The sequence below is a fragment of the Haliaeetus leucocephalus genome, unplaced genomic scaffold (genome assembly GCF_000737465.1).
Source record: "Haliaeetus leucocephalus isolate CR32 unplaced genomic scaffold, Haliaeetus_leucocephalus-4.0 Scaffold848, whole genome shotgun sequence".
Classification (NCBI taxonomy): Eukaryota; Metazoa; Chordata; class Aves; order Accipitriformes; family Accipitridae; genus Haliaeetus; species Haliaeetus leucocephalus.
Window position 1 is genome coordinate 2,014,177 of NW_010973284.1, and position 18,265 is coordinate 2,032,441.

General features: G+C 42.2%; 1 long non-coding RNA gene across 1 annotated transcript in view; it reads right to left on the minus strand.

Annotated features, from left to right (window-relative positions):
- Positions 1-7,964: 7,964 nt before the first annotated feature.
- Positions 7,965-18,265, minus strand: part of LOC104840986 — an 82,165-nt gene continuing 71,864 nt past the window's right edge. Inside the window, exon 5 of the long non-coding RNA XR_775313.1 lies at positions 7,965-12,080. This is a non-coding gene — a long non-coding RNA (uncharacterized LOC104840986). The remainder of the gene's footprint in view (positions 12,081-18,265) is intronic.

Below are 18,265 nucleotides of genomic sequence, written 5' to 3' on the forward strand. Positions count from 1 at the left end.
TTTTGGTTTTGTCTCAATATGAGTAACTTGTGCTGTACGTTGATGTTACTGCTGTTTGTAAACAGTGGATTATGAGCTGTTCCTAAAAACTAGAACAGGTTTTACCAGAAGGGTGCCCAGCTACTGCCTTTCCTTTAGTTTTTCTTTCTCCTACTCTGTGTGCAGTTAGCTACAGACTCAATTCCACGTATTCTTGTAAATGTAAGAGCAGAATAAATTTAGGAACCACAGCCCTTGCAGCTGTCCCACCTCATTCTCACACCAGAGGTTTCTAAACTACTCCTTACAGTCAGCTACTACAGATATGCATGAGCAGCAAACCACCACTGCCTCCAAGGCACGTCTTGTCTCCACGCTTATTTGCAGCAGTTTTCTCAGGACGAGTCGCATGGGGTAGATTCTGAGGCTGTTACTTCTTTTTGCAACATGGGTGTACTGAAATCAGGAAAATTCAAAATAGTGTCTGATCAATGGAAACAGAAATGAAAAGCCAAATAAGTTTCACACAGAAACTCAATAGTGTAAATGTTTTTTGGGTCGGGATGTCCAGTCTTCTCAGCCCTAGGGTCAGTGACTAGTTTTGGCAGCCCTTGTGGGTCATATGGATCAAGTGGCCCAGGCAGATAAAGCATCTGGCTGGATGTAAACACTGTAGATGGAGTTCAACTTACAGACTTTCTAAACTCTCCTTTAAATATTCCCCCTCTCCTCCAAGACAAAAGGCTGGTAAAAAATCATGGAAGAGGCCTTGTAATACTTCCAGTAAGACTCTAGCAGCTATACTGCATGTTGAGCTTCTCTTGTGCTGTATCAGCATTTCTGCTTCCATGCTAAAAACTGGAAGTGAAAAGCCATCTTGTTAGAATAACCCAGAATCAAGAAGAAGTATGGAGCCAGGTTGCAAAACCAGGAAAAAAATCAGAGGGAAGTAGGTGACCAAAAAGGAGGAAGAAGATGGTTTCTAAATAATGCTTGTATTTGCCTAACCGGGTAGCAGACTTACCAATTAACCGATCTAATAAAAGGAAATCTGCATTTTAACCCTATTTCTTATGGCAATGCACGGAAACATCTTCTGTTCGAGTCATTTCTATCCCTCACTTTTTCTCTCCCCAAAGGTATCCACACCCATCTCATAAGAATGCTGTGAAATTCAACTGGTAAATTTTTGTCATATAAAGGAGAGAGCTAAAGAAATGCAAGATTATTTCATAACAGTTTCTCAATAGCAAGGTTTTTGATCTTCATAACATTATCCAGAAATAAGACAGATATTTCTGCTCAGCTGAACCCAGCTGGCTGTGTGGAAAACATTTCAAAATCTGCCAATTTTTTTTTTTCCTGATGTCTGTTAATTTAGTTAAAACAAATCAATTAAATGTCCTAATTACAACTGAAATATATAATTATATTGTGCACTCAGTTCAGTGCATACTAATGAAGCAATCACCACCTTCATATTAGTCACTCTTGAAAACTAAACCCAAGTGGGAGCTGAAAAATGTTTTTCTGTATCTTCAAACAAGGCACTTGATCCATTCTTCACTTGTTTCTCAACTTGAAACATGAGCAAAACAGGCAGAAAAATACAAAGGATCATTACATATTCTTTTTTTTTCCTATAGTAAAAATTCAAGAGGAATTATCAACAACTAAGGTGAATCAGCTCACTTATAAATTAGACACTGTTTTTAACATATACGTTAATCTTTTGCCAAAAACTTCTAGTAAAATCAGCATAAACTCAAAAAGACAGTACACAGCTCTTTTAAAATTACTTTGCTATAATGTCTACCCCCAGGTAAGCTCCTAAACAGGTAGGGCTTGATTTTAAAAAATTGTAGACGTAGTCTGCTGCTGTGTATTGACATTTATTGGAGGTGAGACTGCTCAAAGTACTGATCCTCATACCTGCTACCATGTTGTAGGTAAATCTTCTCTCAGCTACATATACATAACCCACATGAAACCTACAGATCTACCTAGCTGGAGGAAGAACAGTTCAAAACAAAATTTGCATAATTTACTACAGAAAATAGTTGATGAAACACTTTACCGAAGGATCCTCATCTAAATACCACTGCAGCTTTGTCTCCTTCCTCTCCTATTAAGAGCCAAAGCCCAACACGCCAAGACCATCAGCAGAGGCAGGTGCACACCGCTGTGGTCCGTGGCCTCCTTCGCTCCACGCCGGCCGTGGATGGAGCCGGGGCAGAGTCCCGTCCACCTGCGTCACACCGCCACGGACCAGCTCTCCTTGTCCAGCCACCCCTAACGCCAGCAGCCGCCGGGGCACGGAGATGGGGCCCCCGCAAAAATCCTTTCTTTCCCTCCTCAAGCTGTTGCGGCCGTGGTTATTGCACCTACAGCAGCGAGGACACGGTGGGGAGCTGGGTGGGGAGGCACCCAGCAGCCAAGAAGAACAAAAGGAGCTGGAGGTGTCTACAGCCCGCAAAAGGCGACACGTGGCATCGTGACACAAAACACGGCAGCCTTAATTCACCCCTACCTTGAATGCTGTACGGCCATATTCAGCTGCATAAAGTGGCCATGCATCTTTAGGATATCAACTCATAGGGGCAAAGGTTATCTTCTGAATTTGTTACGGCATGCCGTGCGATGGAGCCAGGGTTTCTCAGCGTGACAGCAACACATGATAGATTGATAATAATTTGGACAAGGCACCGTTTAGACCCACTTGCATCACAAGCAGGCAGCAGAGAAGGATTTGCCCAGTAGGCTAAGAACCTGAGACACCCCCCCCAAATATGTTTCTGCAAGGCTCAATATTGTTTCATATCAGGAATGAGCAGCTCCGCACTCTTTATAGCTTGGATAAGTCCTCTGTTTTGCGATTACTTGAATACTTCATCCCAAATCTAATTTAGATGAAAAGTATTTTGGTGAGTGTGCTTTGCCTGCCTAAACAGAAATATTATAGCAGCTACTTAAGTGGTAATTGATAAATGCATAAAATTACTAGCATTCAAACTGCAAATCAGTTAGCAAAATTCAATGAAAGTTTAAACATTTCATTGCATTAATGATATAAATGCATAAATTTACGGAGAACAGCATCCAGGCATTTGGCAGTCTTCCACTGTATTTACTTAAAGGTGATAATGCATTTAAAAAGCACTTGAAGCAGAATATGTATTAAGCGCTACTAAACTTGCATAGATTTATTAGCACAAGCTTTTAGACTGTCTCTGCCCTGAAGCAAACTCGTTTTTATTTCTGGAAATTAAAAAAAATAGAGCAATAAATCATTTTAAGAAACATCAGAGAGGTCGGTATGGTAGTTATCTTAAAATACTGTATTTCTTCATGACAAGTGTAGTTCTGTAGCCTTTGGCTTGTATGTGACTGACTGATAGGACTGCCTAAGAAATGTTGATAATATCCACAGGATGTTTCATTTACACATTAGTGACAAAATGGTAGTTTGGAAAATTCTCCAGCAACTCCAGAGACTAATGATCTGACACTTCTAGCACCTTAAAGTGCCCTGATTTTTCACACAGTGTTGAAATCCTGTCCATCTAGAAGAAAAATCAGATGCCTTTAATGGTCCTGCTAGCCAGGCATTTCAAATTCTTTTGGGAACTTCAGCTGATGAACATTATTAATTCTCATAACAGATGTGAGCAAAGACAGCAAGAGAATATTTGCAGGTATTTAATGGTATTTGCAGAAGTGTTCTATTAGCATTTGCAGGATAGAGTGCATGCAAAAAGAAATATCCTACATACTAAATATGTATCTCAGGATAAACCCACAAGCTGGATATGCGCCTGCATCATTATCTTCACTGAAGAGAGATCAGCAGAAGATGTTGAAAAGTAAGCAGGAGGCAGGGCTGAGGACTTCTCTCTGAGTTGGAATAAAATAATGTGATTTAGATGGTGGTTCAAACAATTCTGGGAATTGTGTGTGCTGTGTGTCACGGCAGCTTGTGATGGACTCCCATCTCTTCATTTCAGGAACAGTATAGCAAACAATATTTGTGGCTGAAGAATTAAATTAGAGTAAACCCACCCACTGTGAAGAGTTCACGGGCTCGGTTCCCATATGGCAAGGCTCCTAAATGCACCTGGACCTTAAACACCAAGGTCAGTGCCTTTACTTTTGTAGAGAGGACATGGAGGAAGGGTGGCATTTCTTGTCACCCAGAAGTAGTGCAAGGCACAGCATTCATGTCCCCCGAGTCCTGTGTCAGGGCTCTCTCTAAAGGCCACCATGCCTTCCTAATTAGTGTTCTTATCACTGTAAGAAACAACATAAATTAGTGAAGATTTGCCGCACGAACCTTCCCGCTTCCCTTTGAGGTCAGAGATGCTGGCACTGTATGGCCTGCATCCTGAAGCCAGCACGACTACTTCAGGCTGCCACAGTAAGATTCCCCACTGTCGCACGCCTCGTACAGTCAGCGATGCAGAGTGCGTGTGTAAACCTGGCCCTTCCGATCTGCTGCAGATACACACGTCCTGCACTTGCGTTTTTGTGTCTATACTTACAGGGGAGGCACCCTTCTCTTGGCTGGTACAGGTTCTGAATAGGTGAGCTGGAATGAGTATATGACAGAGATTTCTCTCCATTTCAATGCTTTTCTGGCTAAAATCTTCTCTAGGATTCAACTCAGCAAGATCTTTAAATACAACTGAGAGCAGAATTTGGCTCAGGGAGTGCTTCCCCATTTTATTCCCTACAGCTTTTCATCACCACCTTCTAAATCTGTAACAAAATCAGGAGTGTTTTTACGGTGCTCTGTATTAGAGCATTGCTAATAAGTAGCTCCATTAAAAATAGTAAACATAAATCATTTATTCATTTTATGCATTTCAAAGTCCACTTGAGAATATTTTTGGCTGAGCCAAGACACAAGTAAGGGTGTTAATTATTATCTTACTACAGCAATCAGTTAATAAGGCAGTTATGAGAGATGTTTGTTAGGAGGTTCTGGGGTGCCCGGAGGCTACTGAAGTCATTGTCTGGGGAAGAACACCACCACCGGAGCTAGCAGGAGTCTGATGGCACCAAACCAAACCCCTCGAGGCCTCTGTCTGCCAATTAGCTGAAAGGAGAGAGCAGACATCAGGTCTGAGCCGAGGAACTGTAAACAAGCGAGCAGGTAGGAACTCCCAGCGCAGGCTCTCGCACAGCGGAGAAGTGTCTGGGGCCCCTTTCGAGGAGGCTGGCAGGGCTCAGGCGATGGGGAGGAGGGTGGGAGAAGGACAGGCAAGCGGGTTCGGTTTCTTTCTGCTCCCCCCAAAATGACAGCAGCCTTTTCTGGGCTCCGCTGTCTCCTCAGGCCAAAGGACAGGGCTCTGCACCTCTGCAGCTGGGGGTCTCTCATCGCTCCCCTTGCCAGCTCCCAATCCCCTCCATGGGCAAGTAAAGGCAGTACCTTACAAAGCTGAGCTCCTTGATGCAGCTCTGCTCTCTCTGCTAGCCCATCCGTCTGGTGTGTGGCCCCCAAACGCTTTCAGTCTCCTTCAGGAGGCAACAGCTCCTTTACTCCCTCTCCTGCTGCACCAGCAATGGATCGACAGCCAGACCGGTGTGGTAATGACCAAAAGCCATCGACTGCCTGACCGTGGCCAGACGGCCTGCGCTTCCACCATATTTCCAGAGAGGTCGATACGACAAAAACCACTCTCGTAACGGGCACCTTCAATCCAAAGGCCAAGGACAGAATGTATTTTAAGATTAAATGCTAAAGCTAAGGTTCAAGGCGAGCAGCGCATAGGGGCATCTTGCTCTTCTTCTGCGTGATTTCTGTCTGTTCAGTGCTCGCTAACTTCTATTTTCCATTCACCATTGCAGCAGCAGGGGTGACAAGAGCTAAATACCTCCATTAGTGACTTGCAGAAGGAAGGTTAACCCAGTCCCCTGAAGCCGAAGGAAAACCACAGCTGTCTGCCCTCAGCCTAGGGTGTGTCAAGAAACCTGTCCATAAGGGAAGTGTTTCTGGTTATGAATTATATACTACAAAATCCCCATGGCCCTATTAGAGATGCACTTCGAGGTGCTCCAGGGATAGCCTGTACTAGAAGCTAAATTCTCCCTGTGGGACAGAAGAAATATTTTAGTAGTTGCTGGAGAAGGGAGGGGAAGAAGCCGCTTTCTGATGTACTTCAAAGCCAAATAATCTGACTCCTTCTGTCCAACATCAACAGGGCATGATCTTATGTAACTTCAAAACACTTAAACTGCTTTGCAGCATAGAAATCATTTAAAAAATGCGGGCCCTTTTACTTGTCCTCCCTAATCCAGCTAGCCCTCAAAATATGACTGTATGAGAGATAACCCATTTAACTTGCACATGGGATACGCTATTTACTTGAGGCAAAACAGTCTGAGAATATATCCCAGATCTATCCTACAGTTTAGAATAGTACCTGAGAAGAGGACTGTTCCTTGTCAGTGAGGGAAATATTGTCATTCCCATTTTGCAGATGGTAAATTGAGAAAGAATGGGGTTGAAGAGCCAATCCAAGGACACAGGAAAATCTGTAGTCAGGCTGAAAAGTGAACCAAGATCTCCTGACTTCATCCAGTGGGATTGTTTTCGGGCAGATTATTTTTTTCTCTCAGGAGATTCAGTAAAGCTTTCAACAAGTTTAGCATGAATGGCCCAGAGCTGACACTGTCTCAGGGAGCTCTTCCTCCACTGGAAGAACGTAGATGGAAAATAAATATGAGATACGTCCAATTCATTATTTAATAATCTATCAGGTTTGATGCTGGAACGGCTTGCTCAGAAGTAGAAGCAGATTTCTGTTTGAATGAGGATGGCAGGACTGGAGCCTTGGTATCTGATCTCACTGCTGGAATTCATCTGGCAGGAGAGCTCTGTCTGCATATATTGCAATTTTTTACTAATCCTTTGACTCTTCTAACCTGTCTCTGTCTGGAGTGTTAACCTTTGGCGCAGAGGCTGTGCTCTCCTTCATACCTCTTCAACACCTAGCATCCTGAGACCTGATTTCAGATGGGAGCTGCTCTAAAACCAATATAACAACAAGAACAACAGTACATTTCATTTGCTGCCAGAGGGAGATCTGAAAAGCATCCCTCCTTGGACAATCATAGCCCTGACAGAGTATCTGTCTGCCTAGAGAAACTCCTCCTTAATATGGACAGTGAGACATTTCAGAACCATTATACAAAGCAGTTGACCCTTTATAAGACAACTTCACTTTTAAAGAGATTAAGTTGATTCCTTCCCATAAATTCAGTAGCCCCAACTATGCCTCACTGAGAAAACTTCATCTGACAAGAATCATGAATTATAACCAGGATAAAATGTTTCATTAAAATACAGATAGGGTAACTTAGGAAGCATGTTTTTTGTATGGATAAGGCCAATTTTGCTTCAAAAGCAAATACTTAGCCATTTTTCAGGTCAGTAAGTGGAAGTCTGGGTGTTATAAATCCATCATCAATGTTTTCTTACAGCTATAGTAGCTGACACATCTGAATCACTGGGAGCTAAAAGCATGCCAGAAGAAATGAGCACCATCAAAACACATCAGAAAGAGACGTATAGCAATTGCTTTTCTAATGTACCTGACTGCTGACGGAACAATATTAGCTTGCTTTCTCTAAGAGTGGTCATGCGTAAAAACGAGTTCATAATGAACAAATGTCTGTCCATGAAGGAATTGATTTAAGTGTATCAATTAAAAATTAGCCCCAGTATCACTAGAGGCTTTAAGCATAATTAATGCAAAAAGCTTAATAGCATTCTTCTTGAGGTTCAATCAAGTATCTCTGATGATGGTGCATATGCACCACTCCCCACTTCCAGGGGAGTGTAAATGACTCCCTCTTGTACTGATCCATTTAAGTAGTTGTAAAATCTTGATTATAACCATGTTGGATGGGTTTAGTTCAGAATAGAACTGCCCAGAAAATTATTCCTCCCTCCCCCCCAAAACATTACCATTTCATTAAAAAAAGATGTTGATGATTAAGCAAACAATTGTGGAAAAGATCATCTCCAAGTTCTTGTTTTTCTGGTGGAAAATGCATGTGAAAAAGGAGCTTCTTCCTCAAAAAGTTCACAGGTCATGTTTATGTGACTTAGATTCAAGTAAACAACAAATTTGTCGGTAACATTTTGATCTAGAGCATTATTTGCCCTAGATGATAATACAAGTTAATTCACAACCAAAATGAGGTTATAACTTCAATCTGTGAAGGAAGAAAGTCCTAGGGATTACTACTGTACTATCATTAAGTGTAGGACACTTCTGCAAAAATACATGTTAGGGACAAGAGTTTCAAATGTGTCTAGTTAGCTAAAATACCCTAAAATGGAGGTACCAAGATCTTTTGGGTTTGAAACTGGTTTTGTCTCATACACCCATAGTGCTTGACATTTTTGTCCCTTTCTGCTCTGAGGCAAGAAGGTTGTTCTTACATGCTGCCATCTGCAGTAGACGCGTATGATCTCATGACAAGGAAGGGCACGTGAGGCTCTCCAGAAAGAGGAGAGCTTGGGGTCAGCTGTGGGGCATCAGAATAAATCATCATGATAACTCACTGCCCAAGTCAGAGAAGTCCCCAGGAAAAAGTATGGCAAAGCGTGAGCTGGGGACTACGAGAATTGCTCTGGCATGTGGCATTTCATATCTCTCTTACCTCTGTCCCAAAGAACTCATTTTGCTCTTTCTTTCCAGAATTTTGTGATACTGGCATGTAAATAATGAAGTCAGAAGAAGTTGTGTCAATGACTTCTATAGGAAAGACTAAAATTCAGTATTTCTTTTCATTTTTTTATATAATCTGGACAGACCTGTAGGAATCCTGTGGAATTCAGGGCTTCAAAATATAGATTTTACAGTATCTGTTTGGAAGCATTTATAATACAAAAAACCATGAGGACATTCTGCCACTCTAAATGCATTTATATTTCAGGTATATGATACCACCACAGTTTCAAAAACAAACATCTGAAGAAATGTTGTTTTAAAAAGAAGATATTTGTGGCTTAATGTTAAATGATGATGTTTGAAGAAATCTGGAATGGTATTAATCATTTAAACTACTCATTGATTTCAAATGTACTGACAGATGAATACGCATCTACTGGTCACATTAACCTGCCTTCACCAAAAAAGATATTTCATGTGATACAATGAAATGCTGCAAAAATGAGTCATTACCTTCTAAATCTAAACTAAGAGTTTTAAAACCTGAAAGGATGGAAGGCTTTTAAAAGCTATGTTTCCATATTTTTGGAATACCATGCCTCCATTTTTAAGGCCTGATTTCTTTAAGTATTTAGAAATCCCCTTCCCACACCCATTCAAAAGAATACTGAAAAGTCAATGCCTGATTACTCAGTTCTTCATGACTTGAGACCTCAAAGCCCTACGCAGCATGAGTGACTGTCACATCAGGAACTACGAGCGTGAATTCGCAATGCTTTTGCTCAGTACACCGGAACTAAACCAATCTTCAGTGGAAGAGGACAAGGCTTGGGGCTCGGTTCTGTATTTCTCAGTCTACAAACCTGGAACAGGAGTAGTGGGAGGGATACAGAGGCATCTTCAGGCTTTCAGTATTCTCCTTGGTTGCTGCATCAGTTTAAACAGCTATAATTTATATCATGTTCATAGGAGGAATAGGAAGCAGTAATCTGCTTTGTAGCCACAGCTCTTATTTCACATGTTCCACCCAATGCCATTATTTAAAGAGTGGCTTGTGCAACTTCTCTATTTATTACTGCTTTGTTTTTCCTTTTGTTGCAAGAATCAAGCTGACAGCTAAACACATGTACCTACAATATGAAATCATGCTCAACAAGAAAAAACTAATTAAGATGTTATACTCTTGGCCCATGCCCTGAACACTGACAGAAATGCACCACAACTGCACTGCCCTGAGAATGTCAAAGATGCAACAGCAGAATTGCAAGGTATGGTACTTGTGCTCCAAGAAGCAATCCATGGGAGCCAGGGTTCAGGATGGCGTAGCCGCTGTGGAAGACAAGTTCAGGCAGATGATAGGATGACAGATGGTAAGGCAATGATGAATCTGGGGAATAGACAGATCTTTAGCTACCAAAGGGACCTTGTTAATACCTCTGACCATGCCTTTTTGGTTCATCCTGGCATGAATCATTACATGCCAAGAGAGGCAAGTGCCTTTCTATCCCATATATTGCAAGAGAGTGTTCCTGGCATAGTCAGAGTCACCACCACAGCCTCTCTTCCCAAAATGCAGTCTGCACTTGATAGGGAGAACAGAAACGCACTGCTTCCCATACGGCTTTTTTAACGAAACAACTCCAAGAGCATAGTGACAGAAATTCTGGTATCAGACTGCTTAAATTCAGCTGGTCACACGCTGACCCTTCCTTTGGACTTCTTAGTCTCAAATTTTAGGGTTTTGTACACCAAAGGCAAAGCCAGTCTCCTTCATATCCTAGGTAGGTTGATAGGTAACTTGTATCACAGACAGTCAGCAGGACTGAACGGTGTCTTTCTGCAAAGTTTCTAGCTCTCCCCAGGAAGGTGTCTCAGCTGAAGGACTCAGAACCCACCACATTATCGCAAGAGGATTACATTATTCCTGATGCAGTAGGAATAAAAAACATTCTGTACTTTAATATGAACACAGTGTAGCCTTTTTTGCACAGCAAAAGCCTCCAGCCACAACAGCAGCAAGAATTAAAACCACACTTACAAGTTGTCCAGATACAGTATATGTTTTATCATTATTCTGCAGACATATGTTTTGTGTGACTTGGTTCATTTATTTCCTTTTTGTTTTCAAAAGCTAACACATGGCCCTGAACAAAAATTACACTTAATGTTTTATTTGTTCAACTCAGTTAAAATCACAGCACTTGTTTTGTAGAGTTTTACATAACGTTGTGCTGTTTTGTATGACTTTTATGTAATTTAATTTCAGTAAACTAGCCTGAAATAATTTAGAAAGTCTACAGAGATTTTGCAAATTCAGTGTTAGGGACTTGCATTTTACATATTTACTCATTTCAGACTTAAAATTTGATCTGAGTGTGGGAGTTAGTTGCTTCCCTGTCCCTATGTGGAGATAAAACCCACACCGTGTGACAGGATAAATTCTTCCATCTTATCCAGGACTAGAAGGGAGGGCTGCTAAACTCTGATGCTCATCTATTCAAATGGAGGACTACTGGGAAAAAAGAGATGGTTACCATTCAGGAAAACAATTTTTCAAGTGCAGACTTCAAAGAGGTGGGAATTAATTGTCTAGTGGAAGGCTGGGATTGTCTGATAGCACTGATGGACAGACCTGATGAAGGACATATGTGACAAAGGAGATGAGAGATGACAGTCCCTCACCAATCAGTCTGGAAAAAGAACAACAAAATGTTGGCAGGAGTAAGAGAGACTGTATAACCTGGGGGAGAAGCCATGAGCTGAGGGAAACCTGGACATCTCAAAGATGCTGACCAAGACCCACAATACACTGTAGAGCAGTGAGGAAACCAATGCAGGTTTCCTCATTTATTGTTTTGTCCAGGTCTGTTGTTAATAGTTTTAGACAAACCTAAAGGACCTCTTTTGAATAGATACCCTCCTGCTGAACAAGGCTGGACCTCTGGGAAAGAGTGTGCTTGAACAAGGGGAAATGAAGGGATTAACACAGGCTTTGAGGATGAGGTCCTTCTGTTGTGGAAGGGTAGCACATGTGGCTGGTGTTCCTGAAAACCAGGGAAAATGCTAGTGAGGCCACATAGTAAGGAGTGTCTAAGAGAGAAATGACCCTGAGTGATGGGGCCAAACACATTGGTCAAGCTGGGGTCAAACTAAGGGAGCCTCCCCGGGCACTCGGACATGGCTCTGCTGTAGCAGTGAATCAGAAATGAGACAGAAGTGACTCACAAAGGGTGAAAAAATTTACCACGGGCACCCAAGGTGGCAGGAGGCTACACAGCTCTGAAAACCCCACCGTGTATCTAACTGCAGCGGTAAGTACCCAAACGACATTAAGAAGTTGGTGCTAGATCACTTCTGAAAACGGCAGCTGAGTCTTTCTGAAATTGTTCCCCAAAACCGACTGTTTCTCCTGAGGAAGCCCTGGAAAACAAACAAAGCAGTCAGATTTGTAACACTCAAGGCTGCATTTCTTGTTCTCATCCCCCTTCATCTACTTTCCTTCCTCTTTTTTTGCCGCTTCTGCTTTTGTATGGACAACGTATTGAGCAGCGGGATTTTGACATCAGAGGAGAAACTGGTTGCGACAGCGCGAAGCATGATGAGCAGAGAAAGAGGAAAGAGGGCAGCACGTAGATGCCAACAAGCTTGTCACATATTCAGCACTGCTCGTCAGCTGTGACTGCACACTGCGCTCGTAATTTTGATACAACTGCCACAAAGGACTGTGTACCTTCATTCTTGCTTCAGCTGAAGCTACGCCGCAGTTACAAAGGTTCAGAAATGCTCAGCATGCATGTTTTAAATTACAGATAATTCATTTTGATACGCCGTTTTCTTGGATCCATAGATAAAATGACTGCAGCGGGGTTTGAAAAAAATCAAAGGCAGGTTTCCCTGGGAGATACACATCAAGCTATGCCTGTGTCTCTGGACTGTTGCAGTACAGCACATAGCAACCAGGGTGAAATCAGTTCTCCTTTCCATACCAAGGGTTTGAAAAACAAAACAATTTCTCGTATCTTAAGAAAAATAGCTTCAGCGGATTGGATAAGAAGACTTCCTCTGTATTTTTGAGGACTGACCAACATCAGGACCACAACTCCAACAAAGTCAAGATTAAGTCCATTGTCTGAAGAGATTGTTATTATACTTAGATTTCTATTAAGGTTTCAAGGTAGCATAGCACTAAAGTGCCAGCAAGAGGAGGGGGTCGGGGGGAAAGTAACGAAGTTACACTCCTTTATTGTACAAATGCAACTTGAGACTTTTTTTAGGATGTTATCTATCAGCCTGTCTGGCAAATGTCTGTCTGGTAATAATGTATCCGTCTGCTGAAACAAGCCTAAATAATGCAACATTATATCAATAATTAATAGGCACATAGGTCAACAAGTTCAAGATTGGAGATCTGAAGGAAATGGTTCGTTTTCAGGCAGCTGCCAGGCCGGCTCAACACGGCAAGAGCAGCTTTGCAGGAAAACGAAGGCAGGAGTGTTTGCAGCGCAAATGCCAGGGCACAGCGCGCAGGGGACACGGCTCCAGCCCCACAGACTCACTCACAGAAAACAGGAATCCCCTGGAGTGGCACTTCCCAGGGAATAGGGGATCACTCCGTTTGAGGAAGAGGGGCAGAACCTGCCCTTTGATTCACACCTTCACTGAAATTCCCAGAAATGCTATGTTCACCGCCGAAAGAAGGAGGAAACAGCTCTAAAGGTTGCTGTTTCCACCATTGGATGTAGAAATCCGGCACACAAGATCATTTTTGTTCCTCTAAATAAAAGGGAAGCTTTACCGCATCTACCTTTACCTGTCTGACAGTTAGGTGCCAGAGACTGGCTGAGGCTTTCCCTAGAGTCAGATGTGTTCAGGCGATGACTCACGTCACCCCACGGAAAGGTTTCTAAGAGGGACGGGAGAAGCACCCTCCAAAGGTGCCCCTCTCCACAGAGGGAGGCCAGACAACTACCTTGGACTAGACAGTTCTCCGGTGGCTAAACGTGGTCAAACGAACGAACACCACGCAAAATGTCGAACTCTGCAGCTTTCCCATGACCGAGTGGTCCAGGGAACACCAGTGAGATCCCATCTCCCGGAATGGCGGCAGCAGCACCAAAGGCAGTTGATCTCCGAGGCTCCAGAGATGCGTACACAGCTCCGGTGAGCTCTGAGGCACCGCGGCACACCCAGACAGAAACAGAAGTTAGCTCACAGAAGTAAAAGGCAATTAGAGTATCCCGTGCTCTTGATTTGGGAATCTAACTTCTCTAAGTGCATTTAGTAGCCCAGATGAAACGCAAGCAAAATAGGTATTGATGATTTTAGGACAAGCTGATGGTAACAATAGCTGAGGTCACCTACCAACTGAGAAAATTTGTGTCTGAAGCAACCCGAGGTATTTTAAAATGGAAAGAGAAAAGAATCAAACTTACCATATGAAAATGAAATAAAAATCAGACAAGACATCAAAATAGAAATACGGAGAATGAGGTATTAAAATAATAATATCTCTCTTCTGAGAAGAGCGCAGAAGGTCATGGTATTTTGCTAATTGCAATTCCTCACCAGCAGTCAAACCAGGAGGGTGGACTCCCGTCCAGTACAGAAGCCTCGTGACACTACCCGGGGTCCAGGGACGTAAATGCAAGACTGAGGTTGCTATTTGTAAAACAAACAAAGGAGGCAGACTATGATCGTGAAGACTTCATCACCTGCAGTTATGGTCAAGTCCCCACATATCACGTGTTCAAGCTGATCTCTGCATGCACACGCCCTACACAGTGGGACCCCTTAACAATAAAAATGTTACTAAAAAAATCTCAAAATATGCACAAGTATGGTGTAGTGTGAAAACAGTATCTTGGTGAAGCAATTACACTGTGTATGTAAAACTTGTCTTAATAATAGTAACTTAAATGCGTGGGGGAAAGAACTAGATTTGGGCTAGGGTTTTTTTTGTTGGTCATTTGGGTTTTGTCTTTTTTTAAAACAGAGGTCTTGTATAAGAAAATATAGCAAACATCACAGCTACATTTTCAGAAAACCACAGCCTACTTACAACCAAGGCAGTACAGAAGGGAAACTGAAAGTAGAAAAGAGAATCACAAGCTGCAAAGGCAATTCTAGTAACAAGTCATTTTAAAAGGCAGATGACCAAGATAGAAAAATCCCAAATTAATATTTACAGTAAACTTTGCTTTTAAAGTTGTGTGATAAGTTAGTTACTGAAGATTCTGTCAAAGGGATTTTCTCCAGAGTGAGAGTCCTAGGGTACATGGAGGCTGTCTTGTCCTCTAGCCTGCTTCTAAACAGAAAAAACAAATTCTGCTCGCTCAAGGAATTCCACCAAGCTCAGAGGAATGACACCACCAACAAGTGAGGTCGATATGTGATCAATTTCTGAACTAAGATGAATTCATAATGGGAAAGTCATAGAGTCCCACAGTTCATTTATCAAGGCTCTTGAGAATTCAATATGAAGCTTTTCTGTTTTCTTCTTTTAACAGAGCACATGGCTTTGGGGTTCAAGTGTGTGTCAGAGGACTTGTATGCATCACTTCATATTCAAGAGACCTAAGGACTTGGGAGTTGATTCTACAGAAATTAGTTCTTAAATGCTGAGGCCACTTTTTCTCTCAAACTCTGCCCAGATAATGGTGTGCTGCTTTCTTGGGAGTTTCTGACCCACGGAGGACTCCACCTGTGGCAGTGGTTAAGTGGGGCTGTACTCAGTCAGAGCATACACCCACCGAATTATGGAAATCTGCATTTAGCCTTATGACTGTAAGCTTTTACAATAAATACCAACGCAATTTATTTCTGTAACTTACCCAGGACAGAGGTACGCTTTGCCTAAAGAGGATGGGCCCTGGAAAATGCAAGGCGCCCTGGATCCCTGGGCAATGACAGAGGAGCAGGAACACAGCACCCTGCTCCTAGTAAGGGCAACGTCTCCATCCCCTCCTAATCCCCTCCCAGCTTCCATGGGAGTAAAACCACCTGCTTCTGAGCCCCATTTATACGTCTGAAATCCTGCGGATGATCCTGGACGTGGCTGCTAAAGAGGAAAATGTACCTCTGAGGGCACCTGCAAGTGCTTCCAAGATGCAAGACATTGAATAGGAGAAGGAAGTATCTGGCACCTACACTTAGGTGGAGTGTAAATTTTCCAAATTAAAGACACTACAGTTCCACAGAAATGATGAGATGAGAGGACTCCTAGCAAGAGATGTAGTATGTAATTTTATAAAGAGCCTTAGGGACATAGACACCCAATTCCCTTTCATTCTGAGTGGCTAATTCTCTCCTCCTCCTTTGAACATCCACCTAGGTTATGTGGGATGTCATTAGGTTCCCTGCTTCTCTCCTAAGGGTAAAACAATGAAGGCCATTTTTTTCCAGTGCAGAGAACTGGATTTCCAAGGTTCACTTCTGGAGTAAGAGCAACCACCTCATAGTTCAAAAGTAAGTACTTTTTTATCATAAAGACACCTTTCCCTCAACTTAGTTGTCCTGAAATCAGAAAGCACTTTCTATCGGTACACATGGTCCTCACCATCTTCTGCCTCTTGTACAGTTCTATTTCTGTGACCTCTCTTTACGCCAGCTCCCTTTTTATTGTATGAAGTTCCTCTGTTCTATAATGCAAAATGCTTTTTAACAATTTAGACAAAAGAACTGAACTTCAAGAGATACTGTGTTCTCACAGCAGAAGTTTGGTAGTCAGCAAATTCACATGGTTCATTTTGTATGTCCAGTTACTTGATCCCAACTCCTTTCTCACCCATATAGTAGGAAGGATTATTCTTCTATTCATGCCTCACAGTCTTTTAATGGATTTAGGGCACAGCTCTTAAAAATGTATAAGAGAGACAGGCATCGCATGATTTTGCTATGGATATTTTATGAGCAAGTCTGGGTGCATGCTGTGTGCTTGAAACAAAAGACTGCACAATTTGCTACCAGAGCAGGATCTGTGTTATTATGTCTGGCATTCAAGGCTTCTGAGAAGTCTTGGGCAAGAAAAACAACAAAACAAAGGCATGGGAGAGACACCATGATCTAGTAAATGGGTCAAGACAGCACCAATATGCTGCATTCATTGTTTTTAAGACCTGTAATTCAGTCATTTGTCAGAGAACAAATCCGATTTAGGAAGCAGCAGCCTGGCCCCTCCTTTTTTATTGGCTGTTATTTGGGGGTTGCATTTGTCAGTTAATTGACTTAAACTACTACCTGGAAAAGATGATATTAGTACCTAGGCGTTTTTTACTTCTGCACCTGCAGCAGCCAGCATAAGATGTTTTGGTACCAAGAACCACTTCAGCAATTATTTATCAATAGAGTGATTAATTTACATCTGGGGCATAGACTTCCACTGCTCCTGGACTGATTAAAGGCTTTGGTTAACATTTTTCAAAGCATTCAACTGACAAAGAAGACACCAATGATGCTCAGGCATCTGAATCTTTCAGGTGTGTTTTCAAAGAAACACACCTAAGGGAATCTGCTTTCCTGAGGAAGTTGGGATGTGCTCAGTACTCAGTACCTTCCCATTTCCAGCTTGACTATAATTCCTTTGACATATCTTTAGGGTAAGATAATACTCACTGAGGCCTAGGTCCACCAACGGTTACTAAATGCAGCAGGTTGGATGCAACCTCCAGCCCAGCAAGTCCTGAAAATGGCTGACTGCCAGACGCTGTGAGGGCATCCTAGGAAGTAAAACTACATTCATGGTATCTTACCTTCTTTCCCTAAGTACCTGTGATGACTGATCCCCTCGAGACAGGACATGGGTAGGGTGGCCCCTTCTCCTAATCCAGTACCAAATTTTCCTCTTTCATATTCTAATTACTGTGATCTGCATGAGCAAGAGTGTGATGAATCAGGACACGATACCAGATCCGGACCTTCTCCCCTAGGGAGAGTTTCCACTGTATGCAACAGCGATAACCCAAATTCTCTATCATCAACTTCAGCTTGAGCTTGCAGACGCTGGCAGGTGGTGGTTTTTTCTGTGGGTTGTAATCTCATTTATCACGGTGGGCCTATATACAAGAAATGAAGCACTAACGCTCTTGCAATGCTTAATCTATTCCTTGAAAAAGATAGACACAGGATGGAAGTAGGGATACAGCACACAATCCACTGCTCATCAGCCTTTCCAAATCTACTTCTCCCATCACCATTGCAAATACAGAAAATGCTATTTATATTTTCTTTATTCTATTTATACTGTTTTCACTAATAGATAACTATAGAGCAAGACACTCGTGTGGTGCATTACAACTGGAGAGCTGAAGGAAACTGCAAAGCTAAGTACCAGTAACAAATACCCAAATTCTAACTGGAAGCACATGCATATACAGGCAGCACCCCATCTACAGCTAAAAATGTCAGTAATTTTCTTTTAACCTTACTCAGAAATTAGCTTTTAAAGAATCAGGTTTGCCAGAGATATTAGATTCAATCTTCTGTTTCAGTGCAGATTCATCACCAGGGAGGGCACAGAGGAATTTTTACACATTACTTTTACATGTCATATCTCATTTTCCCTATGGAGAGATTTGAGTCTCTTACAATATATTCAGTGGCTACAGCAA